Here is a 13,487-nt window from a genome sequence, read left to right on the forward strand (position 1 = left end):
TGCACGGCTTCTCTTTTTGTTTAAAAGTCAGATAAAGCAGAAAAAGAGCCTTGAAAGAGTTGGCTTTCCTGTTTATTCGTTTCTCTCCACTCTCCTGAGCCCTCTGCAAGAAGGGTTTCAGCCCCCACCGATCCTCCACAACTGGCCTTGCCAAGGTCTCCCACAACCCTTACTTTGTTTCATACAAAGCTCTGTTATTGTCATCATCTTATGTGGGCCCCAAGCATAATTTAATGCTGGTTAGTCATGCTTTTCCTCTTTTAAATACTTCCTTAACCTAGCTTCCAAGGCATTTAGCTTTTCCATGGATGTCTCCTACCTTGTTGGCTGAGAGCTCCCTTGGCTAGATCTCCCTCTTCCTTCCTGACTTCTAAACACTGCATTGCCTTATCACAAACCGTGAAATCCTGACCTGAGCCAAAATCAAGAGTCGGACACTTAACCAACTGAGCCACCCAGGCGCCCCTTCTAGCTTCTCTTACTCCCCTGATGATCTCATCCTGTCTTTAACCTTTCAATACCACCTATATGCTAATGGCTCTCAAGTTTATTTCTCCAGCTTCCTTGTCTCTCTTGACCCTCAAGCTCCTATACCAACTGTTTACTTAACAACTCCATCTGGATGCCTAGTAAACATCGCCAGCTTGACATGTCCCATGCTGAACCCCTTCCTGCCCCCAGCCAGCCAGTTCCCTGTCTTCTCAGGGAACTGAGTCAGTGGCAACTTCAAGCTAAAAACCTTTGTGTCATCCTTGACTGGTCCTTTTCTCGCATCTCCTATACAGTCCATCAGCAATAACTCCGTGCTTGTGTCTTCAAAATTTGTCAAAAGTCTGACCACTATCATCACCACTGTTGCCACCCTGATTCCAGCCACCATCACCTCTGGCCTCAATTAATGCAATAATGTCTTAACTGGTCTCCCTGTTTCTACTTGCCACTATTATCTATTCCCCAAATAGAGTGATCCTTTAAATATGTAAGCCAGCTGATTTCTGTCCTTTATTCCAAGTCCTTAAACGCACCTAAGGTAAAAGCCAAAGTCACAGGCTCTGCCCAATCTCTGATCTCCCTCTTCTCCCACCCCCTCCCAGGCACTCATCCCCCCCCGGCCCCCCCCCCTCAGCTATCCTGGCCTCCTTTCCAGGCTGCCTCAAGGTCCTTGTACTCTCTCCTCCCTCTGACTCAACTGCTCATGGCTCTCTGTCTCCCTCGCTTCAAATCTTAGCTCAACAGTCACTCATTCAAAGAGAACCTAACTACCCTGTTTAATATTGCCTAAAATCATTTAACACTTCTGCTCCCAGCTTCATTTTTCTTGAGAGCTTTATCCCATCTGACTTACTTTCTATTTTACTATTTATTTTCTTTATTAGTAATACTCCTCTGGGTTCTCCCCTGCCACCCTCCCCAAAACACATACTCAAATGTAAGTCCTTTGAGGGAACGAAATTTTGCTTTACATGTTCACTGTTGTACCCTTAACACTGGAGGAGTGCCTGACATATAGTAGGCCCCTAACAGATATTTGTAAAATGAGTGCATGATTAAAAAAAGGTTTGTGTTACTGGATACGCTGAACTAGTGGGATTGAAGCATTCTGTTTATGTCTAAGAGTTAAAACTGTACTATCATGAATTTTGGTATGTTTGGTTGACTATTCAACCAACATTAATTGGGAATCTTCTCTGTGCCAGGCACTTTGACACTAACCTTAGAGAGGTAAGCAAAACATTACCCCTTGCTGTTAGAAGCTCATGAAAGACCTTCCATTTAAATTTTTATTTTGCAATATTTATGGGGCACCTGAGTGGTTCGGTCGATTGAGTGTCCAACTTCAGCTCAGGTCATGATCTCGTAGTCGGTGAGTTCGAGCCCTGCGTTGGGCTCTGTGCTGACAGCTCAGAGCCTGGAACCTGCTTCAGATTCTGTGTTTCCCCTCTCTCCCTGCCCCTCCCCGACTCGTGCTCTGTCTCTCAAAAATAAATAAATGTTAAAAACATTTTAAGTTTTATTTTGCAATATTTAATATCTACAAAAATGACACAAAATAATGTATATTCTTTGTATTAAAATATATAAATAATAATGAATCTTTGTTTGTCCACCTTATATCTGAAGAAATAAAACGTTTTAAGTGCAGGTAAGCCCCCATTTTACTCTCTCCAACTGCATCTCTTCCCTTGCTGCCAGAGATAACTGCTCTCCTGAATTTGGTGTTTATCGTTCCCATGCATTTAAAAAATATTTTTGCTACATATGGATCCCTAAATAACACATAGTATTATTATGTTCAATGGCAGGTCTTTTATATATATATATATATATATATATATATATATATATATATATATATATGTGTGTGTGTGTGTATAAAAGGTTATATATGTGTATATAAAACTATATATATATATATATATACATATACATATATATATATATAGTTTTATATATATATACATATATATATATATATATATACATACACACACACACAAATAATTTGTTGTCAAGTTTACTAACATACAGTGTATATACTGGGCTTTTGGCTTCAGGAGTAGATTCCCATGATTCATCTCTTATATACAATACCCAGTGCTCATCCCAACAAGCGCCCTCCTCAATGCCTATCACCCATTTTCCCTGCCCCCATCAACCCTCAGTTTGTTCTTTGTATTTAAGAGTCTCTTATGGTTTGCCTCCCTCTCTGTTTGAAACTATTTTTCCCTTCCTTTCCCCCCATGGTCTTCTGTTAAGTTTCTCAAATTCCACATATGAGTGAAAGCTTATGATATCTGTCTTTCTCTCACTGATTTATTTCATTTAGCATAATACCCTTCAGTTCTATCCACGTTGTTGCAAATGGAAAGATTTCATTCTTTTTCATTGCTTGGTAGTACCCACTTTGTATATTATATATATATATACACACATATATATATGTGTGTATATATATATATATATGTATGTATATGTGTGTGTGTGTGTGTGTGTGTGTGTGTGTGTGTGTGTCTGTTCATGTCTTCTGCCCATTTCTTCACTGGATTATTTGTTTTTCGGGTGTTGAGTTTGGAAATCTTTATAGATTTTGGATACTAACCCTTTATCCAGTATGTCATTTGCAAGTGTCTTCTCCCATTATGTTGTTTGCCTTTTAGTTTTGTTGATTGTTTCCTTTGCTGTACAGAAGTTTTTATCTTGATGAGGTCCCAATAGTTCATTTTTTGCTTTTATTTCCCTTGTCTTCAGAGATGTATCAAGCAAGACATTCAAATGTAGGTCTTTTGATTTTCTCAGTGTTATTTGAGGGATTCATCTGTGTTGATACATGTAAGCATTCATTTCCATCACTATATATAGCATTCCAGTTACTTTTCCATTCCCCTTTTAATGAAAACATAGGTTGCTTTCAAGTTTTTGATATTATAAACATTTTTGCCCTAATATTCTAAACCAATTCTGTCCAATAGAAATTTGGGTACTGATGGAAATATCTGTACTCTACAATACTGTAGCCACTAGCTACATATGGCTACTGAACACTTCAAATGTCAATGTGACTGAGGGACTTATTTTTAATTTAATTTAATTTTAATTAATGTGGTTAGTGACTACTCTGTTGGAGAGCAGTTCTATACTACATTTTTTTTTATCTCTTTGGATGCATATGAGAGTTTATCTAGTGCAGTAATTCTCAGTACTGTCAGACCCAACGTGCTCTTCTTATAATAAATATATTTTATTATTAACAAATATATATAACAAATATATCACCCCATTAACTATCTTGAAATGAAATTCATAGATAATTAACTCATCTACACATTTAAAACAATCAAATGCAATGCATTTACTGTGAAATAAAGTAGAAATATAAGAAAACAAACTTTAATAAAATAATTGTATTCAATATGTCAATGGCTACAAATACACTATAGTATATTAGGAGACAAAATGAAGTTACCTACAAATGCAGACTCATAGAATCTTGTGATATTGGAAACTCAAAACTCAAAAGTGGTGTTGCCATTGGTGATGTGAGCAACGAGGTTCTGAACAAGACAAAATACAATCTTCACTTTTCCAGTAGCTGCATCCCTGGAAAGTTGATATATATTAAAATCTTACCAAAAAATACTTGGTATTTATATCTGAAACAAAGTTGTTATACTCTTAGGTAATTATAAACAGACTTTTCATCTACATGAATCCTCTACTAGGCCTTGTAAAGTCATGGAGGATCCAGGACAGTTGTTTTTGTTGTTGTTGTTTTGTTTTGTTTTGTTTTGTTTTGTTTTGTTTTGTTTTTAATGGAACTATCCTTCAGGTTACAGGACATAGAGGATACCTGATCCCCACCCCCTACGTGTGGTAGTAAGCCTCCCATCACTATTATAAACAAAAATGCCCCTTCAGGTGAGGCACCGTTGGTCTCATCCATTACCAGATTCATCCAGTACCAAATTACTGGATGTTAAAATATGAGCATCTTCAACATTATTTAATATGTACTTGTTCTCCAAAGTAACCTCCAGTTACTGCCAAGTTCTCCGAAGCATTAGATCAATTTACAGTCTCACCAGGAGGATATGAAATTTACCATGTTTCCATGTACGTGAAGTATTAAACCCCTAAACCTATTCTTGTCCTAGAGGATAGCTTTGTTGAGCTCAACAGTTAGCTATTAAAAACTATAACTGACCTATGCCCTAACCCTTTGTATACCTCACACCAGAATAGGACCTCTCCCACCTCTCTGAATAAGCCCAGAACAGCATACCTACTACGTGAATGCAATTGTGGTCTCTTCTGCCATTTTCCCAAGGGGTATAGCCAAGGCTCAAAAAGTTCCTAACTGATGCTAGATCCTTTCCACTGACCCCAAGCTATCTATTTCCATCTCCTACCAGCCCCTTCTTCAAATTCCAAAAGGATCTGGTCATAAGTCTCTGGGAAGTAAGTATTTGAGCTTAAAAAAAAAAAAAAAAAAAAAAACAACAAAAAACAAATGGGGCTCTTGGGTGGCTCAGTCAGTTAAGCATCCGATTCTTGACTTCTGACTTCAGCTCAGGTCATGATCTCACGATTTGTGGGTTCAAGCCCCTCATTGGGCTTCGTGCTGACAGTGAGGAGCCTGCTTGGTATTCTCTCTCTCCTCTCTCTTCCTCCCCACCCTCCAAATAAATAAATAAACTTAAAAAAAAAAGTCTTGAAATTTGAATCCCTGGTTTTATGGAGCAAATGTAGATTGAGGTAAATGGAGCCAAGTTCATTACTATTAAGGAGTGATAATGGCCTGATCTTTACAACTCTGACTATAGCTATAAAACAATTTTTGTCATTATAATAGCAAAGTAGTCAACACTCAGTGGCTGACAATAACAAACATTTATTCTTGCACTGGTCACCTTCAGCTGGGCTGACGTAGACGCATCTGGGGTGGGCAGCTCTGCTCCAAGTTGCGAATTGGTTGGCTATGGTGTGGGTTCAGGTCTGCTCCACCTTTTTCCTTCTGGGGCCCAGGGGAGAGGCCAACCAGGGCTTGCTTTTTTGGCAGATCACTGGAGCACAAGAGCATGAGTCCACCAGTCAAGCATATTTAGAGCTGCTATTTCTATCACACCTGTTGATTTCCCAGTGGCCAAAGCATGTCATATGGCCAAGCCCAAAGATAGGAAAATATACTTCATTATAAGAGAGAGGTGGAGGAGGGCTGAGTATTTGCTGAACAATAACCCAGTCCAGTGCAAGGTAGCAGCCCTTTTTTGTAACAAGTCTGTGATTACTAGAACAGTTCTGCTTTCGTGACCACCACACAGCAAATATATCGAAACCAGTATCAAGAATTAATGGAATAACAACTAGAATTGAAGTCCTTTTGTGCATGTGTACATGTACATGCTCTTTCTCTCTTTCATATCAAGCACATACTCGCTGCCCATGTAGCCATGTTTTTCTTGCTCCTTTTTCAGTGACAGAGGACAGAGCGATTTGGTTTGGAGCATGGCCTCAAGTGTTTCTCCTTTGCAAAAATTGGGAAAAGTAACCTCCTTGGATCTCCTTCCACCTTCCACCAGACCAATCAGAATCAACTCTCTCCAAGTACCCCTTTTCTGAAGCACACTGAATTTAAGAAACTTTTTTGTTTCTCTCCCTTAAATTAGCCAATTTAATAAGTGAAAACGATAGTCCATAGCTTCACTATAATGAGAATCTATGTAGTTAGAAAAAGAGATTAAAACTTCTTTGGCTTTTAAAACATCTAAGAAAAGAACTGGGAAATAAGTTGTAGTACATTATTTCAATGGAATATTATACAGTAACTAAAATTTACTGTATAGTATTTACTTTTTGTAACTGAATACATTATAGCTAACATTCAACAAGATGTGTGAACCTCACAAATATAATGTTGAATTAAATAAGTAAAGAACAAGAGAATATGTATAAATTCCATTTATATATGAAGCTCAAAAAGCAGGCAACCCCCCCCCCCAAAAAAAAAAAAAAAACTAGTGTTTGGGGATGCATGCTTAGGTGGAAGAACTATAAAGAAAAGCAAGAAAAGGGCACTTTGATGGCTCAGTAGATTGAGCGTCCAACCCTTGATTTTGGCTCAGATCATGATCCCAGGGCAGTGATATTGAGCCCTCTGTCAGGCTGCACACTGAGCGTGGAGCCTGCTTGAGATTCTCTTTCTCTCCTTCTGCCCCTCCCTCCCACTCGTGCTCTCTCTAAAAGAAAAAAGAAAAAGAAAAGTAAGCAAATTATTTTCATCAAAGTGGGGATAGTGATTACCTTTGCTGGGGACATTAATTATTGGGAGGGGGAGAAGGAGTCTTCTCAGTTGCAAGCAACAATCCATTTCTTGATATTGGTGGTGATTACATGGATGTTGATAAGTCATGTCAAGGAACATGTCTGTTCCTTGAACTTTTTTCTATAAATATTATATTTCACTGTAGAAATGCCTCAGGATTGCAAGATATTTGGTCTCATAAACTTAATCTCACATGCCATAAAATTTAATAAGAGACTTTGTCTCTTGTTTCAACTCTTGGTTAATTCTGTCCACAAACTTTCAGTGCCTTCCCTGTGTCTGTGTTCCTCTTGATAACTTTTGTGGACACATTGTCTGTCCACATTGGATAGGTAGATTTCCTTCTGACCCTCATATTTGTGATTAAAGTTAAATGTTAGATCACATCAAAGCCCATTCACCTTTGTCCATGTCTAGTAATTGTGCCCTAGCCACCTACACTTCTTTTAGGTACTCATTTGGTCTTAAGAGAGACTGAATGAAGACATGTGCTGGAGAAAATCCATAGGTAGTACTAGAAAAACAGTTCAACTTTTAATGACTCAGTAACGCTTGGTTTTCATGTATATAAAGACACTTCTTGATAAAAAAAAAAAAAACTCAGTTCCTTGGTAGGATCAAAGAAAAATGCAAATAAGAAACAGCTCAGTATATATGGTCAATAAGAAAACTAGATAGGGTTGCCTGGGTGGCTCAGTCGGTTGAGCTTCCGACTTCGGCTCAGGTCATGATCTTACGGTCTGTGCGTTCGAGCCCCGCGTCAGGCTCTGTGCTGACAGCTCAGAGCCTGGACCCTGCTTCAGATTCTGTGTCTCCCTCTCTCTCTGACCCTCCCCCGTTCATGCTCTGTCTCTCTCTGTCTCAAAAATAAATAAACATTAAAAAAAAAAAAAAAGAAAACTAGATAGAGGTAGGTCAGGCATGATAAGTGAGCAGAGGTTCCTCTTTTCTGGGCCCCCAGATTTGTAAACTTAATGTTTATTCTCCCGTCTTTTGTATCATATCTCTAGATCTCCTGTTTTACAACCAGTTTTCTTACTGTATCTCAAAACAAGGTTAAGGTAAGAGAGACTCCTTAATCTGCTACCACAGTATCTTAATTACACTTTCACACATAAGTGTTTTTGTGAGAGGTTAGTCTTTACAAGACTTTTCAACTCTACTGTTTATAATTGTTAATGGGTGTGAATGGGGAATGGGTCACCCTAATTACCTGATTGTTCCTATTGAGTGACAGTTAACCCTCCCCATGAGTTGGATCTGTTAACTCTAGACCAAGTATATGACTACCGAGATAGACAGACTGCATGCTCTTGCATCTGAATTTTTTTTCCTCAGGGCTGTAAGATCATATTGGATATTGTCTCGGTTATTCACTTCTAAAAATATTGCATTTTACCAATCATCTGTAGTCTAGGAATCAGGATAGCATTCACAGTGACAATATACTGATAAAAATATAAATCTCTCTGATAATTTTAATTAAACAGAATAAACCAAAAGGAAAAAAAATAAATGTTTCTGAACCTTCACACATCAAATATAAAACTTCAGAAGTCATACGTACTCCTGAAAACACTGAGTTTCTTTAAAAAGTGATTGTCAAGATGGGGCACCTGGGTGGCTCAGTCAGTTAAGCATATGGCTTTGGCTCAGGTCATGATCTCGTGGTTTGTGGGTTCGAGCCCCGCATCAGGCTCTGGGCTGACAGCTCAGAGCCTGGAGCCTGCTTTGGATTCTGTGTCTCCCTCTTTCTCTGTTTCCGCACGCCCCCACCCCCACTTGTACTCTGTCTCTTTCTCTCTCAAAAATAAATAAACATGAAAAAAAATTTTTAAGTGATTGTCAAAGTAATCAAAGTCCTTCTGAATTTCTTAAAAAAATTAGGAAATTTTGAAACTAACATTTATTGCTAATAAATGATATGAAGGGAGGGATCCTGTCTATCTTATTCACTTCTGTATCCTGGGACATAATGCCTGGCACATTGTAGATGTTCAAAAAATCTTTTTAAATGAATGAATGAATGTTCAGTGTGGGTTAGCAACATTATATATGTGATCTCATTTAATCTTCACAATAATGCTATATAGATGAGGAAATTGAGTCTTAAAAGGGAAGAAAGGTTGCCCAAGGTCACACGACCAGAAAATGGCAAAGATGGGAATCAAACTATAATGTGCCTAATGCTAAATCTAACATTTGTTCAGTGATGACACACGTTTTAGCAAAGACTGCCAGTTGCCTACACGAACAGCCATTTCTCTCCTCATCCTTAATTATAACTCTAATTTTGTTTTAGTGTGCTTTCCCTTCAGGTGACTCAGTTATATCCTGATGGGATTGGTCTAAGCCAAAATAATGCCCCCATTCCCCATGTCTGTGACCAGTTTAGGGGTTTGGAATTTGATCTGGCTTTGGCCCGTGAGATTGGAAGGAACTATAGTAAAACCTTGGATTGTGAGTAACTTGTTCTGTGAGTGTTCCGCAACATGCGCAAACATTTCTAATACGTTTTAACTTGATAAACGAGAAATGCCTTGCAATACGAGTAGTACGTGATGCCAACTGTCACATGATCACAACTGAGCCAATGGTTCTTCTCTCTCTCTTTCTCTCTCTCTCTTTCTCTCTCTCTGTCCCGCTGCGGGATTGTGGGTGATCGTCTCCCATGCTTGGGTGCTCTGTCTCATGCTGCAGTGATTGGCAGCAATGAGTGATTTTTCAGAATATTGGAAGGTGCTCATAACGGGCACTAGTGTATTTTTTGTCACTTCAAAGCACCTATGGACAGTCCCTTGCTTTTCCATACAAGAGTAAGCTCAGGAATGCTTTGCTTGATTCGAGGTCAGGCTGCCTGCAGATAGAGACCCTTTCCTCTGCTGCCTTATTGCCTGTTACATTAAATACAGTACATGACAAGAGTTTATTAATGCTGTACTGTAGTCAACATCTGTGTGAGCATATACAATGGTCCCCATGCAGAAAAAGGTTGAAAAGAAAGGCGGTAAGAAGAAGGACATGATTATGGTGGAAGTTAAGAAAGAAATCATTGAGAAGTATGAATGAGGTATGTGAGTAGCTGAAATTGCAAGATTTTATAAGAAGTCTATGTTTGTATCTCCTCTGCAGAGGAGGAGGAGAAAAAGGTGAAGGAATCCCCCACTTCAAATGAGATTAGGGAGATGTGTCAAATGCGGGAACAGTGCAAAATTTTGTAAAACAGCACCCCCCGAATAAGGCTCTGGCAGTGAGAGTAATTAATCTGTTTAATGACAATGCAATGTCATGTTTCCATGAAATCCTCAAAAGAAGGAAAAAGCAAGTGTCATTGGATAGGTTCCTTGTTAAAGTTGCACGAAAAGAAAACAATTCCACTGAGCCAACAGATAGCAGTGATTCTGTTAGTGATCATGAAAGTCGTCCTACACAACAAGCTTCCTCTTTCTTGTCTCCCTCACACTGGCCGTAAAGGTTTTTAAAGGTAAGTGCTGGTTAATTTGTTTATTTTTTTGTATTTTGTATTTTGTTTACTATTTTGTATTATATTACAGTATTGTAATTTAAAAAAATTTTTTTTAATGTTTTTTTATTTTTGAGAGAGAGAGAGACAGAGTGCAAGCAGGGGAGGGGCAGAGAGAGAGGGAGACACAGAATATGAAGCAGGCGCCAGGCTCTGAGCTGTCAGCACAGAGCCTGAAGTGGGGCCTGAACTCAACGAGACTTCTTCTAGCCATGAGATCGTGACCTGAGCTGAAGTCGGCGGCTTAACCAACTGAACCACCCAGGCACCCCATGTAATTGTTTTAAATGAATATTTTTGGGTTGTGGAATGAATCATCTGAGTTTCCATTATTTCTTTTGGGGAAATTCTCTTAGATACACAAGCGCTTTGGATTACAAGCATGTTTCTGGAATGAATTATGTTTGCAAACCAAGGTTGTACTGTACTGTGATGGTAGGGATGAGGGAAGGGTTCTGGAAAAGGATTTTTGTTGCCTTTTTAACAAGGAAATACAAGAGAGAAGGACCTTTCTCTATTAAGCGTTGATATATGGGGATGTGATATGTAGAGCTGCTAAATCCACTCTTGCCTCCAGAAGAGCTAAAAGACAGTCTTAGGTGTTTAATATATTGTTGGGCTTCCAGTAAGTGGTAGCAATCAATCAAATTCTCGGTTTTGGTGAGCCAGTTACTTGAGAGCTTGAGTTGCCAGCTACCTAGAGTGTCAGTCACTCTGTAATAGTGACCCCGTCAAAACTAACTCCACTAGTTTTAAAAGCCTGTATTCCAAATGGATGTATAAAATGAAATGCTACTGTAGTTTTTACCATTATTTTATGGAAATGGGATGTCTTTGCTTATTCACTAATCCATGAACCATTTACTGGTGCCAGGAACATGGCGAGTACTTAAAAAGAGATAACACATAGAAGAACAAAGAGAGACACCCAGGCAGCCTACTCAGGAAGAGGAAGGGTCAGGGAAGTCTCTACCCCAGAGTTGACGAGAAGTAACACTTGAAGTGAATCGTAACAGATCAACAGGAGTTACCCAGGTAGAAAAAGAAGAAAAAGGGCAATCCTTCCAAAGGAGGTAGAATATGAGATGCATGAGGTCTGAGAGAATATGGCACATTCAAGGAAGGACAAGTAACTGAGTGTGTAAGGTGCAGGCTGGAAGAATCGGGAAAGAAGTTTAGAGAGGTAAACACGGCCTAGTCACAGAGGGCCTTGGGGTCAAGCTATGGGGTCAGTCCTCCATCAGGAAGCAGTAGGGAGTTCCTGAAGGGAATTAAGTATGTAGGGAACATGATGGTACTTGAATTTTTAGGAAGATTACTTTGGTAGCTGAGAGGAGAATATTTTGGAGATGGTAAAAGAGATGGGTAGAGATGATGAGAGAAGAAATCAAGCAGAGCTTTTAGATTCAAAAGATATTTAGGAAGTGGTTTAGGTGGAACTTGGTGACTTGATATGAGAGAAGAGCAGGGGAGCAGGAGGTTTGCAAAGAAATGCAGGGCTCGCGAGGGGAATGGCGAACTGGGCTGAGAAGTGAGACCATGAGTTAATGGTTCCTATACATATGGTTGAGTGATTTACTTAGTGTGGTGTTAGAAGCAAAGAACGCTGAACTGATCCACATTTGGGTAAGTATTGCAGAAGGAAAAACAGAGCAAGAAGAGTGAGAAGCTGAAGATGTTATTTAAGAGGTTACAGTGCTGAACCAAAGCAAGATGGCAATGGAAGCAAAACCAGAAAAAAGCGCGTGACACGTGGAGTGAGTGGGATAAGACTTCAGTCACAATCCTGATGGATAAGCAGGCATTATTGGAGCAATGAGGATAATGGGAGTTTGTGGTAAGAAAGTTGAATGGTATGGTTTAAGATCTTACAGGTGGAGTAGCTGCAGGTACTAATAAGGAAAAGGGGTGAGTTGTCGATATCTGTGTGGAGATGAGGGGCATTGCAGACGAAGAAGCCAAAGCACTGGGTGTTGGAAGGGCCATCCACATGAACTCTGAAGACAGCAGGATTATGGCAGATTTGGGGTAGAGAGAAAAATCATAGGCCATGCTCCAAAATCTCTGATACTAATCAGAGAGTGATGAGAGGAACAGCAAGTGATGGAGGATAGAAAATTTGAGAGGCACAAGTTTCAGAGGAAGAATTTTGACAGGAGATTGGCAGAATATTGAATAGGCAAGTGGTAATTATTATTTAGCACCTACTGTGTGCCAGGTTCTGTTCTAAGTACTTTACAGATACTAAGCTCATTTAATTCTCACCTCTGAAGTAAGTACTATTATTAGCCCCCATTTTACAAGTGAGGAAACTGAGGCTCTGTGACATTTAATATCTTGCTCAAGGTGCATAGTCATGCTTCCACCCAGGTGATTTGGCTCCATAGTCCACACTCTTAACAATGTCATTGTACTGCTGATTCTTTTGAACAAACCCAGCCAACCCCTATTGTTAGGTGGAAAGTTCAGGAACAAACAACCTCTACTTAAGGGTGTAGGAAAGAGGTAGTGTTTGTGGTAGGAAGCCATTCAAAAAAGGCAGAACATGACTGGTCCTTGATAGCATCAACTTCTTTATGTTTTCCAGAGTCTATTTTATTTGGCATTTAAACATAATAGTATGCCTTTGAACTATGGGCTAATACGTAAACTCCCTCAGACATTTTTAGAAGTGGCAGTAGACTTTTAAAATAAATAGCTACATTAATATTAACTGTAAGGACTCAGTTACATAAAGGAATTAATTTTGCATCTTGCAGAGAACTGAGATACATTCTGAGAATGGCAATGAAGACAAGAAAACATGTAATCTTGAAAGATACGTGGTTCCAGTTTTTTCCCTGGTGTTACTAAGCTTTATAGCAAACCAGTTTATTTGAGGTTCATGCTACTTTTTGGAAGAAATACTCCCATTTTTCTTTTTTTAATTTTTGTTACCTACCAGGCGCTAACATAAAAACAAAGAGCCCAAGAATGTTAGAAGGCATTATAATCCAAAGGAGAAGCCTATTTTGTTTGGCTTGTATGAAGTTCTATTTATTTTCTTAGAATTAAGGCCCAAAGAATCTTGAATAAAGTGCTAATCCTACAAAGCACTGACAAAGCAGCTTCCTTGTTTTACAGCGCTGCTACTCTTCATGACAA

The 13,487-nt window shown here is 39.1% G+C and overlaps 1 protein-coding gene across 7 annotated transcripts in view; it reads left to right on the forward strand.

The window, feature by feature from the left end:
* Positions 1-13,487, forward strand: part of LRAT (lecithin retinol acyltransferase) — a 120,243-nt gene that overhangs the window by 56,807 nt on the left and 49,949 nt on the right. For 3 of the 7 annotated variants that reach the window (XM_081795576.1, XM_081795577.1, XM_081795578.1), the window contains 2 exons: positions 7,831-7,881; positions 9,668-9,890. The exons of 1 other annotated variant lie outside the window; for it this stretch is intronic. The gene's annotated coding sequence lies outside the window, so the exon portion shown is untranslated. Of the gene's footprint in view, positions 1-4,289; positions 9,891-10,415; positions 10,618-13,487 lie in introns of those variants that run through there. 3 more of the 7 variants (XM_081795580.1, XM_081795579.1, XM_060653943.3) reach the window with 3 other exon arrangements.

Source organism: Panthera onca, chromosome B1 (assembly GCF_046562875.1).
Source record: "Panthera onca isolate mPanOnc1 chromosome B1, mPanOnc1 haplotype 2, whole genome shotgun sequence".
Lineage (NCBI taxonomy): Eukaryota > Metazoa > Chordata > Mammalia > Carnivora > Felidae > Panthera > Panthera onca.